This window comes from Acinonyx jubatus, chromosome B2, assembly GCF_027475565.1.
Source record: "Acinonyx jubatus isolate Ajub_Pintada_27869175 chromosome B2, VMU_Ajub_asm_v1.0, whole genome shotgun sequence".
Classification (NCBI taxonomy): Eukaryota; Metazoa; Chordata; class Mammalia; order Carnivora; family Felidae; genus Acinonyx; species Acinonyx jubatus.
Window position 1 is genome coordinate 100,100,032 of NC_069385.1, and position 21,725 is coordinate 100,121,756.

At 40.1% G+C, this 21,725-nt stretch overlaps 1 long non-coding RNA gene across 3 annotated transcripts; it reads left to right on the forward strand.

Annotated features, from left to right (window-relative positions):
• Positions 1 to 127: 127 nt before the first annotated feature.
• Positions 128 to 21,716, forward strand: LOC106973065 (uncharacterized). 3 transcript variants are annotated; one of them, XR_008298563.1, is made up of 5 exons: positions 128 to 364; positions 4,698 to 4,796; positions 10,336 to 10,387; positions 15,747 to 15,888; positions 20,338 to 21,716. It is a non-coding gene; the product is annotated as an uncharacterized LOC106973065 (long non-coding RNA). The 3 variants fall into 3 exon arrangements; XR_003419571.2 differs by lacking the exon at positions 128 to 364 and adding an exon at positions 4,321 to 4,400; XR_008298562.1 differs by lacking the exon at positions 128 to 364 and having other exon boundaries at positions 4,490 to 4,796; positions 20,338 to 21,715.
• Positions 21,717 to 21,725: the final 9 nt, after the last annotated feature.

The following is a 21,725-nucleotide window of genomic DNA, read 5'->3' on the forward strand; positions in this document are numbered from 1 at the left end:
TGGATAAGTATGTTGGTATGATTTGTAAAACTTGCCCGGTCTACTTAATTCCTTTTATTCTTACACCCTTTAAACAATGGATTTACATTTTTTTTTTTTTTTTAAATTTCAGATGCTCACTTGAAAGCTATGAAATTATCTACTTAGCAGGTTTACCTGCCTGCTCAAGTTCTTCTACCTAGAATGAAATAAAGCAATAATTGCTTCTAATCCCTTTCCTTTCTGAAAATAGGTGGGGGGGACGTTGTGATCAGTGCTCTTAGACTCTACTGAGCTTTCTTATGATTTCCCTTGACCTCCATAAAGGACAGATTTGGAAGCAGTTACAAAAGGAACGACAGCTGGAAAGAGTTGGTGGCAGATGGTATTCTATTAATACTTATTGCTGGGAGATCTGTTTGGGGTCCTTTGTAGGAGGAAGTTCAATACTTTCCCTTAAGCAAACAGTTCAGTTATTCAAATCCAGTAATTATGCTACAGCGTGTTTACTCTATGTGTAAGTCACAGATACTAATAATATATCTAATGTTTTTATTGACAATAACGTGTAGCTTTAATGAAAGCCCAGGTTACAATTTGAATGGTTTAAAATGTATTAACCATATTGATTTAGTTGTATTTGCCAAATACTCTTGTTACTCCCTCACCTCACATTAGTATGTACAATTGGAACAAGTGGACTGGGGACTTAACCATTATATGTTACATATACAGGGGCTCTCTCACCTGTCACCCTGGCCCTTCTCTGCTTTCTTTTTTCTCCAAGGTACAGTTTTCTCTAGTAAGACTCAGATAAGCTGCCTCCTAGGTCAAATACTCATAAATGTCACAGTCCCCATTTAGGGGGTGAGTGGGCAGATGAGTTGGGGGCAGAAGCCTTTCACATCCCCTAAAAGTTGGGCAGGTGAGAGGGCAGGATAATAGTGAAGCCCTGTGCTGGTCTAGTCACCTGCTGGAGAAGGGGGTGACCCAAGAAATCCCTGGTCCAGAATGCTGGGGATGCCCCCACTTGGGGGAAACCAAGATTTGCCGACCCAGGGGAAAGCAGAGGGGACAAGCACTTGTGCCTCAGGCTGGTGGGTCTCCTGGGAACTGCCCCCAAGAGTGAGTGCTTATGGTGAGAAGGGTCTGGACAGGGCACCCTTGGCAGTCTTGCTGGAGGTCAGGGTACAAGCCCTATGGATGGCAGGTGAAGTTCTGGGTGGCTCGGGTCCTCCCCAGCTCAGGCCCCTACCTGTGCTTATCAGCGCCTCCCCAGCACATGACCCAAGGCTGCCCACTGGCCTCCAGTCTGTGGGAACCAGCCCAGAGCTGATGGAACCAGACACCAGGGACCACAATATCCAGCCCCGGGTCCTCACAGGGGCCTCACCAGGCTCCATGGACTCAGCCCCTCTTAGCCAGCTCCTCAAGATGACATGAGAATCAGAAACTAATTGTCCTTTGGGAGGAGTTGTAAAACTTGTAAAAAAAAAAAAAAAGAATTATAACGTAATGATGTAAAAAGGATGGGGCTCACTAACAACTTTGAAACTGCTCTTCGCGGGATGTAACTCAATGAGAAGGTAACAGTGAATCAAAACATTTTAACCGAAATGGCCAGATGGGAAGGTAGGTCAGCTTGCAAGCTCCCTGGGCCTCAGACTTTTCAGAGAGAACTTTTCAGAGTGGATACCACAGGGTGGAGATCCAGCTGAATCAGTTCACAAACTCAAGAGTGCATTTTTTTTTAATATTTCTATAACTGAGTTTAATTTCTATTTTGAGCCCCATTCCACCAAGGACACAAACTAAATCTAGGCTGAGCATTCATCCCACACATTCATCCCTAAATCTGGAATGAATACTGTTCCAGATCTCCTTTGTGGTTCAGAAGTCACCTCGGGGCCTTTAAAGCTTTAGTCTTTTATGAATAACATCAGCTTTTGCTGAGCAATTAAAAAATGTTTTTATGATGGGAAATTTCATACATTTAGGAAAATGGATGAAAAGTATAAGAAACCCATATACCCATCACCCAGGTGCAGTAATTAGCAACAAAAGGTCACTTGTGTTATATGTACACTCTCACCCATTCCCCATGACAACTGGGTTAATTGGGAGCAAATGCCAATATTATACTATTTCATCCATAAATACTTTGATATGAGTGTCTGAAAGATATCGATTTTCTTGGCTTAGAATAACATGCATTTATTATTTCATAGTTTCTGTTTCTATAGGTCAGGAATCCAGCTTTGGGTTAATTAGATCCTCTGCTCAGGGTCTCTGAAGATAAGGATTCTTTCTGAACATTCCATAATATCACTATAATACCTAAAAAGTTAGCAGTAATTCCCTTATCTTAAAAGTTCACAGTTCAAATCCTCTAATTGTGTCATATATTTTTAAAATAATTGCTCTCTTAAGATCAGAAACCACAAAAAGTTTCTATATATTGCATTTGTTTAAAGAAACTCTTAAATCTGTTGAACCTATAGCTTCCTCCTGCCTCTCTGATTTTCATGCAACTTTAAAAACTTTTAGGGGCGCCTGGGTGGCTCGGTCGGTTAAGCGTCCGACTTCGGCTCGGGTCACGATCTCACAGTCCATGAGTTCGAGCCCCGCGTCGGGCTCTGTGCTGACAGCTCAGAGCCTGGAGCCTGTTTCAGATTCTGTGTCTCCCTCTCTCTCTGCCCCTCCCCTGTTCATGCTCTGTCTCTCTCTGTCTCAAAAATAAATAAACGTTAAAAAAAAAACAAAAAACTTTTTATCACAGGAATATAAGACTAGAGAGTTCTTTGGGAATGTGTTAGTCACTTGACCTGGAGAACAGTGCTTCTCAAACTTGAATGTGCATGTAAAGCCCTCGAGATCTTAAAGTGTAGCTACCAGACGGTCTAGGCTGGAGCCCAAGCTACCTGCATTTCTAGCAGCTTGCCAGGTGCTCCATATGTTGCTAGCCTCGGGACCACTCTCTGAATAGCAAGCCTGTAGAGTTCCACATTGTAGATTTTGCTGATTTTGCTAATTGCATCCCTGAAGTGCTCATCTGTTTCCTGTATTTCCCATAAATTGGTATCTCGAGGCTTGACTGAATTCCAGGTCAGTTGTTTTGGCAAGAATTCTTCACCGGCAGTGCCGCACACTTTCTACTGTATCGTATTAGGAGGCCTGTCACGTCTGGTTGTCCTACTTTTAGTGATGATAGATGTTTCGAGTGCTCAGCCTAACCTTTCCATGCTAGAGATCTCTATCAGTAGTTTTAGCAGCCATTGTCCAGATCAGTGGTTCTTAATGCTGACTGCACATTAGACTCACCTGGAAAGATTCTAAAAGACACAGATGGCAGGGTCCTTTCCCAAATCAATGTGGGACCCAGGCAGAGAGAGAGAGAGAGAGAGAGAGAGAGAGAGAGAACATGCATGCACACTTGTGCACCTGTGTGTGTTTTAAGCCCCTAATAGGGTGATTCTAGTAGGCATCACATAAAGCTGAAAAGCCATGATTTTCAAAATGGTTTCCAAAATAATATCCTCAACTATCATTTTTTCTTCATTCATTTTGCTGAGCTTTTAATGGGTAAAAGTGCTGTTTCTTTTTAATGTTTATTTATTTAGAGAGAGAGACAGCACGAGTGGAAGAGGAACACACAGAGAGAGACACAGAATCCAAAGCAGGCTCCAGGCTCTGAGCTGCAAAAACACAGAGCCTGATGTGGGGCTCAAACCCATGAACTGTGAGATCATGACCCGAGCTGAAGTCAGACGCTTAACTGACTCAGCCACCCAGGTGCCCCATAGAAGTGTTGTTTTTAAAATTGAGCCAGGTGATATGCTCCAAAATATATCAGTTCCCATTGAAAGCATGTAGACATGAACAATTTCTACTCCTAAAGCCACTCCCACCCCTCCACACAGGCCCCGATGCTTCCAGGAACCCCCTTCCAAGTACCTCAAGCCACCTTTAAATGTCCAAAGACTGTCCCCCCACCAAGTCTACCCCTCCATGTCCCATAAACCTCAGATGCTATCTTGGGGTCACGCGGGATGGGCTTTTGATTTCTATAATACTTTAATTTCTTCAAGGTGAGCAAAGGTTATGTTTCTAAAAAAGGTATTTCCATTTTCAGAGGAAAAAGAAAGTGTGAAAAGACCCACTTTGCTTAACTTTGCACTTTTGCTTTAAATCCTAATGAGTCATTGAAAATCCCCTTGATTGCTGTCTCCAGGCTTCAGAGGTCGCCAGAATTAAAGTACTGAAATTAATTTGGAAAGTGAAAAGCATCAGCCTCCCCTAATCTCGCCCCATTTAGCCAGTCTGGGCTGTGCCGGTAGGAGGAGGGAGGAGGACCTGGATAGAAAAAAGAAAAAAACATTGCAATGCTAACACCTCGCCACCTGCTACCGGAGGAAGAGCTGGTCAGAGTCTTATTTTCAAATTCCTTCCATCTGTCTGGCTTCCTCACTTGTCCTCTTTCTATTTTAAAAAATGTATCAGTGATTCAATTAAGTTTTGAGAACATCAATTTGTGGCGATAAACTCCATTTGTGAGGAAGAGCACAGAACACAGGAAGCCTTGGAGCTGAGGAGCAGCTCTGATTTTGGGCACAGGCCCAGAGCTTTCTGGTTAACTTTGCACTGCTCTCTTCATGTGGATTCCTCTCCTGCTCTGTGTGCAGAACAGTCTTCATCAGTCTCTCTCTGTTGATTTGCAGGAGTCCTTAAGCATGGCGGGGAAGCCCAAGCTTCACTACTTCAATGGCCGAGGCAGAATGGAGTCCATCCGGTGGCTCTTGGCTGCAGCAGGGGTAGAGGTGAGATGCTGATTTATTCATATTATTTTCGTCTTGGGGTCGTTGAATACTTACTTAGGGAGCTGGTGTAGAAAATATGATTATATGGATCTTGAACAAAAAGCCAATTTTGCCACCTGCTCCTTTAGACACTGGGCTGTGAGTGAACCAGTGCATTCTTTTATTAAGAATAAAAGTGCCCAAATAGCGTGGAAAATGGTTGTTGGCATTGAGCCCACCCAAGGTGAAGCAAATAATGACTAATGAGCAAAGGAAGGGAGGGAGGAAGAAGACGAGGAAGAAAGGAAGAGACCCAGTCTGTCAAACAGCTTCTTTTCATTTCATTCTTATCAGCCAAGTATTGGATATGTTTAACTACATTAGTCTCAAGCCTGGGTGGCTTGGTCAGTTAAGCATCTGACTGTTGATTTCAGCTTAGGTGATGATCTGGGCTCAGGTCATGATCTCGTGGTAGTGAGATCAAGTCCTGCCTTGGCTTGCACTGACAGTGCAGACCCTGCTTGGGATTCTTTCTCCCCCTTTCTCTCTGCCCCTCCCCCACAGGTGCTCGCTCACTCACTCTCTCAAAATAAATATATATGTAAAAGAATATTAAGAAACAGGTAGTTTTCTTTAAATATATAGAACACTCTCATAGATACTGATGTTAGAACATATCATTCATTACCAAAACTATAACTATCCTATACTTTAATGAATTAAAAAAATTCTATTCTTAACGTATTTAAAAGCTAAGTTACTGAAGTTTAGAAAGACCTTTCAAAGATAAGTATTTGTATCTGTAAATATTTATTGGGAGTAGAAAGCATTAGCCTCTTCTGTAACCCACACAATTAAAACAATTTTTTTAATGTTTATTTTTTAAAAGAGAGAGAGCAAGCATAAGTGGGGGAGGGGCAGAGAGAGAGGGAGACAAAGAAATGGAAGCAGGCTCCAGGCTCTGAGCTGTCAGCATAAAGCCTGATGCGGGCCTCAAACCCAAGAGCCATGAAATCATGACCTGAGTCAGATGTTTAACTGAGTGAGCCACCTAGGCGCCCCCACACAACTTTTTTTAAAAGATTTATTTATTTTTGGGAGAGCGCAAGTGGGCTAGGGGCAGAGAGAGAGAGAGTGACAGGATCCAAAGTGGGCTCTGTGCTGACAGGCTGACAGCAGTGAGTCTGATGTTGGGCTTGAACTCATGAGCAAGATCATGACCCGAGCCCATGTTGGACGTTCAACTGACTGAACCACCCAGATGCCACCACACATTTTTTTTTTTTCCTAATTGCTCCTAAATGGTCTCTTAGATCCAAAGATGAAAGAACAGGCAGTTTTCTTCACACTTACGGTCAGCTCCACGTGGTTTAATGTGAAAATAGCAAGTAACCTCATTCACTTGATATTTGTTAGGATGGTCTACATTCTGTTTTAGCCCTGACAGAATATGTAAGTTAATTTGTTCACTAGGAATGTAGATTCCTCATATGAATGCAGCTTAGAACATGGTTTATTATTTAAACATTTTGTGAAATAGACCCATTTTATGATACCTGGTGGTACAGAGGTTTTGAAAATATTTTAGGTGACAATAACAGATGTTTTATACTAAAATCTGAAGAAACCTAAGAAACTATTTGCCAGGAAAAAGTCTGATGTACTGTAGGGGCTCCAAGAAGCCACAAAATACATAACTGGAATCTAGGTCCCCAGGTAGAGAATTTCTGTTGTAATAGGGGCACCTGGGTGGCTCAATCAGTTAAGCATCTGACTCTTAATTTTGGTTTAGGTCATGATGTTACAGTTCATGGGATGGAACCCCATGTTGGGCTCTGCACTGACAATGTGGAGCCTGCTTGGGATTTTCTCTCTCCCTCTCTCTGCCCCTGCCACACTTGTGCTCTCTCTCTCTCTCTCAAAATAAATAAATAAAAAGAATTTCTGCTGTAATAAAGCAAAAAAATGTCTATGAAAACTTCACCAGCACTTTTGTCAAAAATTCCTTTGTTATGAATTTTTTTAAATTTTAAATTAAAATTTTGAAAATATGTGAAGTACAAAAAAGCTTATAATGAACATGATGCCACTATGTGGAATGAGCAGTTATTATTATTTTGTCATATTTGCCTCCAGCCATAAAAATAAAACCACAAGGGTAATATATTAATATAATCTTTTAGAAATAAAGCATTAACAGATGAAGCTAAAATTCAGTTGGACTGTCACTCCCATGTCTACTGAAGTAACCTCTATCCAGTCAGTCCAGCCTTTATATTTTTACATTCATGTGTGTGCTCACCAACCACTCGTGTGCCTTTTGAAATAATTTACATAAATTGTGCCTTTTGAGCATCATTCTATATTTTCCTCCTTACATTCACTATTATGTTTTTGAGATCTATTCATATGGAGATGGATAAATGATAGATGAATAAAGGAAGGGGGTGAGGAATTAGGGTCATTCTTTTATAATTACTTTTTATTTATTAAAAAATAAAAAAAATTTTTTAAATGTTTTTATTTATTTTTGAGACAGAGACAGAGCATGAGCAAGGGAGGGGCAGAGAGAGAGGGAGACACAGAATCGGAAGCAGGCTCCAGGCTCTGAGCTGGTAGCTCAGAGCCCGACGTGGGGCTTAAATTCACGGACTGTGAGATTATGACCTGAGCTGAAGTCGGACGCTTAACTGACTGAGTCACCCAGGCGCCCCCCGCCAAAATTTTTCAATGTTTATTTATTTTTGAGACAGAGAGAGAGAGAGACAGAGAGTGAGCAGGGGAGGGGCAGAGAGGGAAAGAGAGAGACACAGAATCCAAAGCAGGCTCCAGGCTCTGAGCTGTCAGCACAGAGCCTGACATGGGGCTTGGACTCATGAACCATGAGATCATGACCTGAGCTAAAGTTGGATGCTTAATGGACTGAGCCACCCACGCAGCCCTAATTATTTTTTAGATCTCAGTTTTTATGTATTGTTGTTTTAGCATTAGCTCTGAATAAAATATGATAAAACACGTGGGAGACAATGTGAGCCCAAAGCCCACCTGTCAAAAACACTGCAATTTCTTCATGGGGGAGGGCACTATTTTTTAGTATATAATAAAACAGTTTGAACTTGTCATTTCTTCTTCCAATTACCTAATTTTTTCAAAACAATAAAAGGCCAATTCTCCTTTCTGAGCCACATGAAGCTCTTCCTGGGATCTCCTGACTCTTCACAGTTCTTATATTCAGGGTTGGTATTGTAGTTTGTCAGAGTTAGAAGAAAATTCTATAGTCAATATTTACCTTCTGTGCCTGACTTTTCTTTTTGATGTAAGTCATAGCAAATTTTCAAAAGTTAAATAATCATGCTCTAGCACAAATGACTTTGCTAAAATGGCTGTGCTTCGTTTATCCTTAGAGCAGAACTTGACAGGGCCCCTCACATAGTAAGCGTTCAAGCAAAAGATATAATTGAAGAAGACACCCCATAAAAAACAAAAACGTTCAGGTGGTAAACCCTTGCTTTGTGGTCTGGTGAAACTCAATCTAAACCTACTAGAAAATTCCTCGGATAGTATACAGTCTGAGGAATTTCACTGTATTCCATTCTCTTCATGGCCATACCCAGACGATGGGCTCCCAGGTGCTGCCCTCTCCCCAAGTTGCTCTCATGGATTAACCTGGTAACGCCCTGGTTGGAATTGGAGGTTGGGCTTCATGCTCTGAGATCTTGAAGCCTGGCCAAAGCAAACAGTAAAGTTACCCTGGAGTTCCTGACATGAGAAATTTAAGGAGAAATTAAAATCATAAACAAATGTACTTTTCTCCCCATCACACTACATGAAAGTCAAAAGTAATCTTTAAAATGTTTTTTTAATGTTTATTCACTATTTTTTGAAAGAGAGAGAGAGACTGAGCGTGAGCAGGGGAGGGGCAGAGAGAGAGGGAGACACAGAATCCAAAGAAGGCTCCAGGCTCTGAGCTGTCAGCACAGAGCCCAATGGGAGGGGCTTGAACCCACAAACCAAGAGACCATGACCTGAGCTGAAGTTGGAAGCTTAACCAACACTGAGCCAACAGGTCCCCCAAAAGTAATCTTTAAATTTAGGAAAAAAGGGCTTTGGGGAAAGCTTTGTTTTTATACTCTGGTTTCCCCATCTGTATTCTCATATTTGGTGTCAACTTTGGAATATGACTTCTTCCTATAAAAATTACTCAAATACATGCAGCACCTGGGTGGCTCAGTCGCTTAAGCATCTGACTTCAGCTCAGGTCATGATCTCACGGTATGTGGGTTCAAGCCCCACCCATCGGACTCTGTGCTGACAAGCTCAGAGGCCTGGAGCTTTCTTCAGATTCTGTGTCTCCCTCTCTCCTGCCCCTCCCCCTCTCATGCTCTGTCTGTCTGTCTGTCTCTCAAAAATAAACATTAAAAAATTATTCGAATACAAATTACACATTTAGCAAGGTGATAGTGTCTAAAATGTAGTGGGTTTGGAGAGAAGGGACTCTAGCCCTGGTTCTTCCACCTTTTAGCGGAGGGACTTTGGGCAAATCAATTAACCTCTCTGGGCTTCATATGCATCAAATGAAGGCTTGGAAAAGAAGAGCACCCAGAGTTGTAGCTAATGCTCATTTTCAAGGTCTAGGAACGAGGGTGATCAAATACCTCAGTTTAATGTTAACTCTACGTATTCAGGAATAACACTGGGAACCACATTGTCAGTACCTTTTCTTAATATTTTTTATCATCCCAAATTGTAAATGTAACATTTTTAAAATTTTTTTTGTTACAAAGGGGGTAGAATAAAATCTTTGGGGAAAATACTGTTTTCCATTTATGCATTGTGTTTTCCATCTCTAATCATGATAGAAATAATACAGAAAACCCATTGTGTTTAAATTTTACATTAAAATTATACTGTACAAAATGCACGCATTCAATTTATAGATGTATTTTTTTCAGTTAGATTGCTACCACATAGTTTCTGAGATTTGCTGCAGTTTAAATTCTCTGTGTCTAAATAATAGAATGATCAAACATTTGCTTGTTCTTGAACCCTGGAAATGAGGGACAACAAACACCACCCAAGGGAAAGTCCTGAGGAAAAGAGTAACAATGATCAACATTGAGCCAAACATAAGAGTTCGTCTTCTTTGGTAGGATCTCATTTAACCGTCATGACTGTCAGGAGTAGGTATTAGCTTCATTTTCCCACGTTAGGAAACAGAAGAGAGTAACTTGTCCGAGCTAATGAAAGGAGTAGTCTGCATTTAGATTATGATCTGAAAAGTCCATCTGGCAGGTTCCTTCCATACAACAGGGGGTATCAGTGTTACTCAAGATCAATTGAATTCAGTAAATCCTTTGCTTTGGTTTTATATAAACATTTCCTTAGGTTCACAGAACACAGAAGAGGTCAGCATGGGTTCAATAACTACTTGAAACATTGGTTTAATTGGTGGCTAGACCATTTACTTCTATTCACTTATTTTTCTGTGATATCAAAAGTAATAATAAAGATCAAAATGATGCTCGCAGCCCATTATTATATTCTGTCTTTCATTCTTTAGTTTGAAGAAGAACTTTTTGAAACACGTGAAGAATTTGAGAAATTAATCCAAGGTGAGAAAAAAAGCCTGTTACATATGATGCTGTATTAGACCAAGGATGAGACAGGTGGTCTCTCTATCTCTGTGAGAGGCACACCACACACACACACACACACACACACACACACACACACACACACACTCCTTCTTTTTTTAGAGAGAGAGACAGAGAGAGCATGCATCAGGGGGGAGAGGAGCAGAGAGAGGGAGAGAATCATAAGCAGGCTCCATGCTCGGCACAGAGCCCAAGCCAGGGCTTGATCTCACAACCCTGAGATCATGACCTGAGTTGAGATCAAGAGTCAGATGCTTAACTGACTGAGCCACCCAGGCGCCCCACACAAAGAGCAGAGAAAATTAGGTAGACAGTATCTGATGTATCTCTATGTCAAGAAGGCAGCACTTGGATCTTGCAACAAGCATATGAGAGTTCAAAGTGGGAGGAGCCCTGCCTCCAAGTTCCTAAACTGTTACAATTTCAGCCCCATCCCCTTGTTTCCTCAGCCATAGGGATGATACTTACTTTCTGCAGTAGCCACTTTCATGACACTGCATTGCCCCTTTGTTGCCTCTCAGTTCTCCAGGACCTAGTTAACTTCTTTGGAACTAGGTATGGTTAAAGTAACTAAAGTAACTGGTATGGTTCTGTCTCCCAGCTGGACCCCAAATGATGTAATTAGGGAGCAGAGAATGTCCTTAGAGTGAAACCTGGTGGCGGCAGCAGAAAAACCAGGATGCTCTCGCCATGGATCCAGTCCAGAGAACTAGCTCAACTTACGGTGTTAAGTGAGAAAATGCCAGCTTTGCTGTTTCCCTTCTGAGGAAGGGTCAGACAGATGGACAGAGAGGGAGGGAAGAATAGGGACAGAGAATGGGGTTTAAATCAAACCATTGTTCTCTCAAGTCGTTGTTGTTAAATGCAAAGATTCCCTGAAGGACTGAAACATTCAGCCCAAAACAAAGAGCTATCACCCAGATGGGAGGTCACCGGGGATTCCGGGATTCTGACTGGGAGAAGGGAGGGAGGGAAAGGATGGAAGGTTCACACAGAAAGTGGTGTGCAATAATGTGTGGAAAGTGCATGGAGGCACATTTCAAGGAGTGCTTTGAATTCCAGGTTGAGATTAGATGTTACTGTCTTATAAGCAAAGAGGAGTAATGGAAAGGTTTAAACAGAGTGTTATGACTCCAGGAAAACAATCAGGCAGTGCATGTGGGGTAGGTAAGAAGGGTCCATCTGATCAACGTTACTCATTGTCAGGCAAATGCAAATCAAAACCACAATGTGATATCACCTCATAACCGTCAGAATGAAACAAAAGGTGTTTTTTAATCAAACAACACAAGAAATAACACAAGAAACCAAAAGTGTTTTTAATTCAAAAAATTAAAAGTAGAATGGCCCTGTGATCTGGTAATTGCCCTACTGGGTATTTACCCAAGGAATACAAAAACACTAATTTGAAGAAATACATGCACTCCTATGTTTATTGCAGCATTATTTACAGTAGCCAAGATATGGGAACAGCCCAAGTGTCCACTGACAGACGAATGGATAAAGAAGAAGAGGTGGTGTATATATATATCTATATTTAAATCTATAGATACGCAATGGAATATTACTCAGCCATAAAAAAGAACAGAATCTTGTCATTTACAACAACATAGATGGATCTAGAGAGTATAATGCTAAGCAAAATAAGCCAGCCAGAGAAAGACAAATACCATATGGTTTCACTCATATATAGAATACAAGAAACAAAACAAATGAACAAAGGGAAAAAGAGACAAACCACAAAACAGGCTCTTAACTATAGAGAAAAAACTGGGAGGTGGGGGAGGGGAGAATAGGGGAAATAGGTGATGGAGATTAAAGAGTACACTTACCACGATGACCATTGGGTGATGTATGGAATTGCTGAGTCACTATATTGTACACCTGAGACAAATAGAACACTGTATGTTAGTTATGCTGGAATTAAAATAAAAGACCTTAATTAAAAAAATGGAGGGCCCATCTGAGGGCTGAGTTACCACCTAGGACCTTACTATGATGGTTCAGAGGGAAAGAGAGTCTACTTCGTGGGGTGGCTATAGGAATGGAGAGTAAGTGATGAGAAAGGGGCATTCCTGGCCAGAATGAAAGTTTCTGTGTCTGTACTTTGTTGTATCTCCCAGATTACACAACCTCAAGTCTTGTACTGTACACATTTTTGTGTGAATAAATGCATAAATATTTCTTTTATATCAGTCTCTAAAATATTTTAGTAGTATTTGATTACTTACTCTCATTTTGTAGCAGCTTAAGAGTTTAAAGAATATTTAGTTACTACCATCAGGGACAGTAAATAATGCAACTTTCCTTTGTATGTTTTAAGGTGGAACTCTGATGTATGAACAATAGGGACAGAGAGTGGGGTTTAAATCAAACCATTGCTCTCTCAAGTTGTTGTTGTTAAATGCAAAGTTTCCCTGGTCAAAATTCCATGGTTGAAATTGATGGAATGAATCTGGTAGAGACCAGAGCTATCCTAAGATTCCTAGCTGCAAAATATGACGTGTATGGAAGGAACATACAGGAACAAGCCTGGTAACAACAATCACTTCTTACTTAAAACAAAATTAAAAAAAAGAATATTTAACCTTTAGGCATGTTAGCAATCGTAATAGATGCTAGATTAATCATAATAGACAATAGATTAACTGAAAATTCTTTTCTTATTTTTTAACTTCATATTATGGGAAAACTAACACACATCAAAGGAAAGAGAATGGTAAAATAAACCCTATTTACACAATGGTTACTTTCAACAATGATCAATTCATGGCCAATTACACAGTTTATTTCATTTTCTGATTCTTTGTCTAGTACAAAAGCAAGGACAAGAACCAGTGAGGGAAATGGGACTCTTTCTCATGAAATCTGTTGTTTGCCTCCACTAGGTGGGAGTAAAGCACAGGGTAAAACACAAGAACGAACAGATTTGGGGCATGAATGTGAAATTGATTCCAGAAGTATCTTTTGGAAACCACCTCGCTAGTCTCTGGCACACCAGATAGCTTCCCAGTCTCCCAGACAGTCTAAATTCTCACGTACACACACCAGTCCTTCTGCAATGGGCAACCTGGTCTACAAACCAGCACAACAGTCTTGTCTTAATCTGGATTTTATTTTGTTTTATTTTATTTTGTTTTGTTTTATTTTATTTTATTTTATTATTTTTTATCTGGATTTTAAAATAGCAACCCTAAATTGTAAATTATTGCACAGAATTAGAAAACCATTAGTTGGTAAACAACAAACAGTCCATTTTTACCAAATGTGGTGTGTTTTAAATAAATTTCTCGTCGTTTTATTCACAGAATGCATTTATTTTCAGAAGCTTAGCTTTAAACTTTTTAGTGCAGTAAGATTTTTGAAATGCATCTTGTATTTTTAAATCTTAAAATAAGTTTTCTCTTGCTTTCTAGCAGATTCTAACTGCCAAATTTCTGCTGATTACATCCCTGCAGTGTAGTTTAACACATTCTTCTGTCTCAGTATTTCCTGGCAATTAGTTGTTAGATATTGAGGTTTTATCAGACTCAAATACTAGTGGTTTTTGCAAGGCTATTTCATAGGTATTGGTGCATTCCCTAATCAGGAAGCAAAAAAAAAAAAGTCTGCTCCTCTACTCTTTATGATCTTAACAGCCATTGGCATTCAATGCTATCATTCCTTCTGCATTTATTATCTAGAATACTCCTATAAAGAAAAACTCTCCTTTACTATCTGGTTACCTGGAGTACAGTTTCTCAAAGGAAATGCTAGACCTTTGTTTACCAATTTTCCAAATGAGTTGGCTCACCTGATTCCTACAATTAATTATTTGTTATTGTTCTAGTATCACTGTGATCTCATCGATTTAAGTACCTTTGATGTGTTTCAATTCATGTTAGTTGTTATTCTTATTTATGCTCGAATTGTCCTACCTTTGGCCAGTGGGAGCCAAGTGGCTCCTGGAAATGTTTGACCTTGCTCTAGTGGTCTCTGATAACTCCCTTATTACCTGGTATAATATGATGATCCAAATTAATCCTGTACATCTCTTGTTCCAGACCTGGACTCAGCCATTCCTTGAAGGAGCTGTGGTTTTTAAGTACATCTTTCTCACTAATGTTTAAAATGGAAAATGAACTAATAATTTTTAGGTGCCTTCACTGGTATATCATTATAATGAAACCTTGTATGTGTTACATATTTTATATTTTAAAACTCTTTCAACTACGTAATCCCCAAATAACCCTAATGCTCAGAATGCTACTCTTCTGGCTCTCTACTGCTGCAGACACTTTCTCTCACAGTTCTGTGAGTTGACAGGGATCCGCTGGATGGCACTAAGAGTCTCTCATGCAGGTCCTCACTCATATGTCAGGCACCTGGGTTGGGAAAGTTGGAACAAAGGGCCTGGCAGGGTCTCTCTCTCCCTCCACATGACTTCTCCCTGAGACCAGCTTGAGCTTTTTCTTCCATGAGGTGGCTGACTTCCCTTAGAGCAAGTATGGAAAAGGATCGGGTAGAAGCTGTAAGGCTTCTTATGACCTAGTCTTAGAAGTCTCAGAACATTACTTCCCCACATTGTGCTGGTCAGGCAAGTCCCTAGGACCCATTCAGATTCAAGGGGAAAAAGAGACTTAGTCTCAGTGGCAGGAGTAGCAAAGAATTTGAGACCATTTCAAGAGACTCATTGCTATTCTAGGTTAAAGCTAAAAGAACTGTAGCTCCAAAAGATTAAGAGACTCACTGTAGAGCAGGACAGAGGTTTTCCAATGCTCAGACTACTACTGGTCGCCTAATGTAGTACCTATTTTTCTGTTCATTCTGGCATAGAGATGTGAGTGGCAAGGGGGAACCTGTCGAGTAAGTTCTGTGCCTTCCTAAATTGTTCTACTAAGTTTGAGAACCTTCAGTCCAGATGGAGATGTTGTTGGCAGCATGGAGGTCCCTAGTTACCTCCCCCCACCTTGTATAGACATGGGTAATTTCATTGTTATAACATTTAAGCAGCCAAATACAATCTTTGCCTAATTTATTACTTTAGGACTATTTTAATACATTGTGTTTTAATTAGCATTCATGTCACAGGGTTGAAATTCACACCCACATAATTGCTCACATACTTTAGTCTTAGAATTTTCCTTATTTCTCAAATTGATTTTAATATCTCAAAGAAATAACATGCAGGTAGAAATACTTGCTTTTAACTCATGAGACATTGAGATACCTGTTAACTAGGCAGGTTAAACTGAGGCATTAGTTAACATGTTTCTTTGGCTCATGAAATGATGGTTCCTTGACCTGGAACTCTTTTGATTTATCATCCCTTCTCTAGGATTGACATGTATGTAGAGGCCTTGAAGGATCTGAGTGACATGATTATGTTTTTTCCACTCTCTCTGCCTGGAGAGAAGGCGATGAATCTTGAATACATCCTTGAAAGAGCCACTACAAGGTTCTTCCCTGTCTATGAGAAGGTAAGTGACAAACGTCTGCCCTGCTCTATGACATGGATCAAGGAGGAGAAAAAACAATTAAACTGAAAATAAAGAATGTTATTGGTGGATAAAGGTCCCAAAAACACTTTGTGAAAGCAAAATTCTTCCCCCAATTACAGTTATAAGACAAACCTGCCCTTCTTCCTCTCACCCTGGTCTTCTGCATTATATATTTTTAAGGATTTCATGCATAATTCCAGCAATATTTGTAGTTCTAGTGCTGACAGAATTTCAGTTACTTGGTTTGATTATGGAATAAAACAGAGTCTTATAAAGAGGATTCCAAAGGGAAAATTCCACACTAATTAGAGAGGAGGGGGTGGAAAGGATGGATATTTCTTCTAAAATACACTGGATAGTACAGGGCCCAGGACAGTTTATAAGGCTTGTCAGAATTCTACACAATATTTTAAAATTAAGTTAAGAAACAAATTGTTATAAAAATAACACTATTTTTCATCTGTCCCCACATTTTTAACAGCTGAAAATAATGTCTGAAAAGCTTGAGCTTTAAGCGAATACTTAGTGCCAGTCCTAACACAAGGGTTGGTTGACTTCTTTAGTATCAGTGCTCTTGACCTCCAGCTGCATTCATTATAATATCAGTCAACATAGGGAAGCACCATGAAAAATGTTAGGGGTTTGGTAAAAATGAGACAGATCAGTTTTCCAAACCTAACAGCAATGCTGGTTTAATCCATCCTTTCTGGGTTGAGTACCAATGGTTGTAATTGAAGGATTTAGTACATACATTGAAATATATTTATATCAACAATTTTACAGCTTAATCATACAATGTAGATTGTTTATTTGATATTTATGTATTTTGTATAGATGATTGACACTCTAACTTCCTAGGTTATACTTTTTCATGCATTACATTAGGTGAGTTATCAGTCCCCTTGGTCCAAGATGGGAGATGAATCAAACTGAATAGTCTATACCTCAGACTTTCTCAGTATCATTTGTTCAAAATCATTTAAAAGATAGTCTACGGGGCACCTGGATGGCTCAGTCAGTTAAGTGTCCAACTTCAGCTCAGGTCATGATCTCACGGTTTGTGAGTTCGAGTCCTGCATTGGGCCCTGTGCTGACAGCTTGGAGCCTGGAGCCTGCTTCAGATTCTGTGTCTCCTTCTCTCTCTGCCCCTCCCCAGCTCACACTCTCTCTCTCAAAAATAAATAAATGTTAAAAAAATTTTTTAAATAATCTATTCTGGTGTAATTAGCATATAATTTAAGAGATTTTTATCCTACAGTTTTACCAATAGTGGCAATGGAATCGATGTTTAACACCGCTATTCCCAGGACTTAAGTGTTTGTTGTGGGATACTATGAAAAACAGAGACTTCTCTGGTGGTTAAAAATAGTATCAACAACATCATCACCACCAAAACAGTGCTAATCCTATGATGGCTCATTTTTGTTTTGTGCTTACTTTGTGCCAATCACTGTTCTGTACATTTTGCATGCATGATTCCATGTAATCTTCATAACTCCATCAAAGATGTGCCATTGTTATCCTCATTTTGCAGATGAGGCAACCAGAGCTTAAAGAAGCAAAGTAACTTGCCCAGTGTCATACAACTAATAACACTGAAGCCTACGGTCAGGTCTCTCCAACTCCTGATCCCATGTCCAAGCAACACAAAATCACAGAGGTTTAAGGCTAGAAAATACTTTAGTGACCTTTCTACTCCAACCTTTTTTTTTTTTTTTTAATTTATTTTTGGGACAGAGAGAGACAGAGCATGAACAGGGGAGGGGCAGAGAGAGAGGGAGACACAGAATCAGAAACAGGCTCCAGGCTCCGAGCCATCAGCCCAGAGCCTGACGCAGGGCTCGAACTCACGGACTGCGAGATCGTGACCTGGCTGAAGTCGGACGCTTAACCGACTGCGCCACCCAGGCGCCCTCTACTCCCACCTTTTATATTCAGTTGATTTTAACACAAACTGACCCATAAGTCAGAGCCTTATTAGAAGAAAATTTTCAGGGTGCTTGGGTGACTCAGTCGGTTGAGCATCTACTCTTGATTTCAGCTCAGGTCATGATCCAAGGGTCATGGGATCAAGCCCCACCTCTTGGGGAGCCTTAGTGGGAAGCCACTAAGCATGGAGCCTGTTTGAGATTCTCTCTCTCTTTCCCTCTGTCCCTCTCCCTCTCTCGCACACACACACTCTCTCTAAAATAACATAAAAATTTTAAGAAAGAAAAGAAAATTTGTTTATAGAAATGAGGCATGTGTCCCTTTGAGAATCATGTTCTCCCACAAAGAGCAGCAAATCTAAGGAGCCTGTCCTGAGATGGTGCGAGGAGAGAATTATGATTGCAGACCCAGGAGAGCCACCAATCCAGGCTGTGAGGGGTAAAATTGTTCTATAAAGGTTCATAGAGAAGGTATAGGGGATGTAATGGAAAGAAGACAAAGGTATATGTGAGATTAGGCTGTTTCTGGTGTTCAGAATACTCAGGAGGATTTGGGCTAGTCCACCTCTTTTAGATGAACAAACCGAAGCCCTCAGAGATGGGATTTACTTGTGCTCACACAGCTAGCCAGTGGCCAAGATTAGGGAACTAGGTCTCTAAACTTTTAGAAGACTTTCTGCCAATCACACTTACTTTATCTTTCTAGGTATAATCCCTAAATCCTCTAATTCTTTTCAACTATGATGCAGGCACTAAGAGACCACGGGCAAGATTTTCTTGTGGGCAACCAGCTGAGCTGGGCTGACATACAGCTCCTTGAAGTCATCTTAATGGCTGAAGAGTGCAAACCCAGTGTCCTCACAGGATTCCCTCTGCTACAGGCAATGCTCTCCAAATAACTCCCAAGAACTGCAGGAAGAATGAATTTTTATCATTTGCTTATTCTTTCATTCAGTCATTCTCATTCTTATTCTCATTCTTATTAGCATTTAAGAACCTAGTAACTTCTTTGCGCCAAGCTACAAAGATACCCTCAAAGAACACATCTAGTGGGTGAGACAAGCACATAGACAGATAACCTCAATATAAGGTAGTAAATTTAAAAACAAAGTAAGATACAGGAAAGTAGAGGAAGGTCATGTGGGCCAGCATGGGGATCTGGGGCAGACTTCTGGCAGGACTCAAGTCTCAAAGGTTTTGCCTAGAATGTAGCAGAACCTCAATAAAATGGCTTTCTTTCTCTAGATAAGGTGGCAGGAAAACATTTAAGATATTCTCGTCCTAACACGGCAATTGTTTAACAATAACCAGAGCCACTGACTATACTCTTGTGTGCTAAGCATTGTACCAAGCACTGAAAGCACATTACTTCATTGATTTTATTTCATCCTCAAATGGGTAGGAAACGACTCCAAGAGGTCAAAGAACTTTCTTTCAAGTCACACTGTCAGTAGGTGACAGGACTGGTGCACAAACCCTCAGTCTGACTGATTCCATGGCCTGTGTTCTAAGACACTTTGCTATGTTGGTGGATTCCTTTCTAGCCTTTTAAATATATGCGTATTGAAAATAGTTGTATTCCAAGTTATGGTAATTCTGCAGTCTCCATTTCCCACTTCACATTACATTATATGCATGTTTTGGTATTTTTAATTAGTTTGCCTCATTTTTATACAATATGATATTATATTTTTGAACATTTTCATGATTATATAATATTCCATTTACTGTGCTCAGAATAACTTGCTATTTGTTATTTATTTTTGAGAAAGAGAGGGAGAGAATAAGCAGGGATGGGGTGGGCAGAGAAAGAGAGGGAGAGAGAGAATCCCAAGCTGGCTACTCAGTGTCAGTGCAGGGCTCGGTGACGCAGGGCTCCGTCTCACAAGATCATGACCTAAGCCAAAACCAGGAGTCGGACACTTAACCAACTGAGCCACTCAGGTGCCCCAGAACAACCTAATTTAAATAGTGAAAATCATAACAACTTAAATATTCAATACCTGAGGAATGTCTACATAAATGAAGATACATCTATTGGGTAGAATTTTATGCACTTACCTAAAGGCATATTTTCAAAGATGACATAACAACATGGAAAAATTCTTATGACAGAAAATCCTTATGACTTAAGGACTTCTATTTATTAGTTAGACATCAGGATACTCTGGAGTATTTGCTTTTATGAACAATGCTGCAACAGCATCTTCATGGTTATAAATTTTTCCATATTTAAGATGATATCATTAGGATGCAATCTGAAAAATGGGGTCAGTTGGTTACAGCCTATGAACATTTTTGTGGTTCTTGAGAAATATTGCCAACTTGCTTTGTACAAGGCATCACAATGTATGAAAATTCCATTTTATCCTCTACCTCCACCAGCCATGAGGAATATAATTTTTAAACACTTTCTCTCGGATGCAAAAATGTGCAATGTTTGTATTTTGTCTATTTTGCCCTATTCTCTTTTCATGGATAGTATACTTCTGCATTTTAGGAGTTCAAGGCCAGAATCAGCTGCATTCCCACAATTCACAAATTTCTCCAGCCTGGAAGCCAAAGGAAGCCTCCACTAGATGAAGGCTCCATTGAGACCATGAAGAACATATTCAAATTTGAACGTGGCATGTTTCTTAAAAACATGGGTACTATAGTAGCTGAGTATTAACAAAAGAAGAGGTCTAAAGGCCTCGGCACATCTCACTTCACATTTGTAGCAGTACCCACAAAGGTATCATAAGGTCACTTTGATAAAGATAAGCAAAAGGAAATAAACTACCTAATACTGGCCTGTAAATCAGACAACACTTTTTCTGTTTTATAAAACAGTAAAACACCAATCCATCAGAATCATCTAAATAAAGATTCTTCTGCATTCTACTTATTGCAAAAGAGTACAATCCTGAGTAAGCCAATGGGTATTGAAGACTTCTTTAAAAAAGGAAAAGCCCCACATATATACCAGCCATCACGCATTTCCACATCCTTTTGGGAAAAGTCCAGAACAGAGCATAGCTTCAAACTAGTTTCTTAACGTTCAACCACTAAAGTCTTTTACAGATAGAGCATATACTTTTATCATCAATTTCACACTTAGTTTCTACTTTAGTATCATAATCATACTTTGAGTGTAAACTGTTGTCAGTCCAAATCTGAAGGGTCTTCTCAGTCATCTCTATAGTCATCAAATACACACAGAGCACCCCAGTGATAACCACTTTTTCCAACCTTCTTTTGGTAACAACCTCTTTGCACCATTAGGATAAGTGGGATTTTTTTTTTTTTAAGTAGAATATTTTTATTTGGTTAAACTCGTAGGCCCCTTCCTGTCTTCCTCCCTCCTTCCCTCCCTTTCCTGAATTACTTATCACTGGAAGTCTAATAACTTCCTCGAAAGTCAGTGGGGAAAGGTAACTGAACACAAGCATATCAACTCTGCTCTTCTCAGCTGGGGCTCCACTCACCATCTCATGTAAAGAGTGGGTTTGAAATCTGACACCCCTGAGTAAAGACAACAGGATCAAAACTGCGGGCTTTGAGAGCTTTAAGGGACCCGGTCAACCATTTAGTCCAAATTCCTCCTTAAGGATGAGAAACTGAGACACAGAGAGAGGAAAGACCTTCCAAAGAACATGCAACCAGTCAGTGGGAGAACTGGGCTGGAACTCAGGTCTCTTGATGTTCAGTCTGGGGCCTAAAAGTAAGTGCCCTGGACATGAAGTCATAACTATTTCTAAAAATGAAGTAGTAACTCGGGGACAAAATCATTTTTGTTTCAGAATTATTACTGTTTCAGTGAGAGAGAGTATCTGCTCCTGAGGAGGAGTTCTGGCTTAAAAAAAAAAACAAATACCTCCTTTCCAACCACTTGCATTAATAATTGAG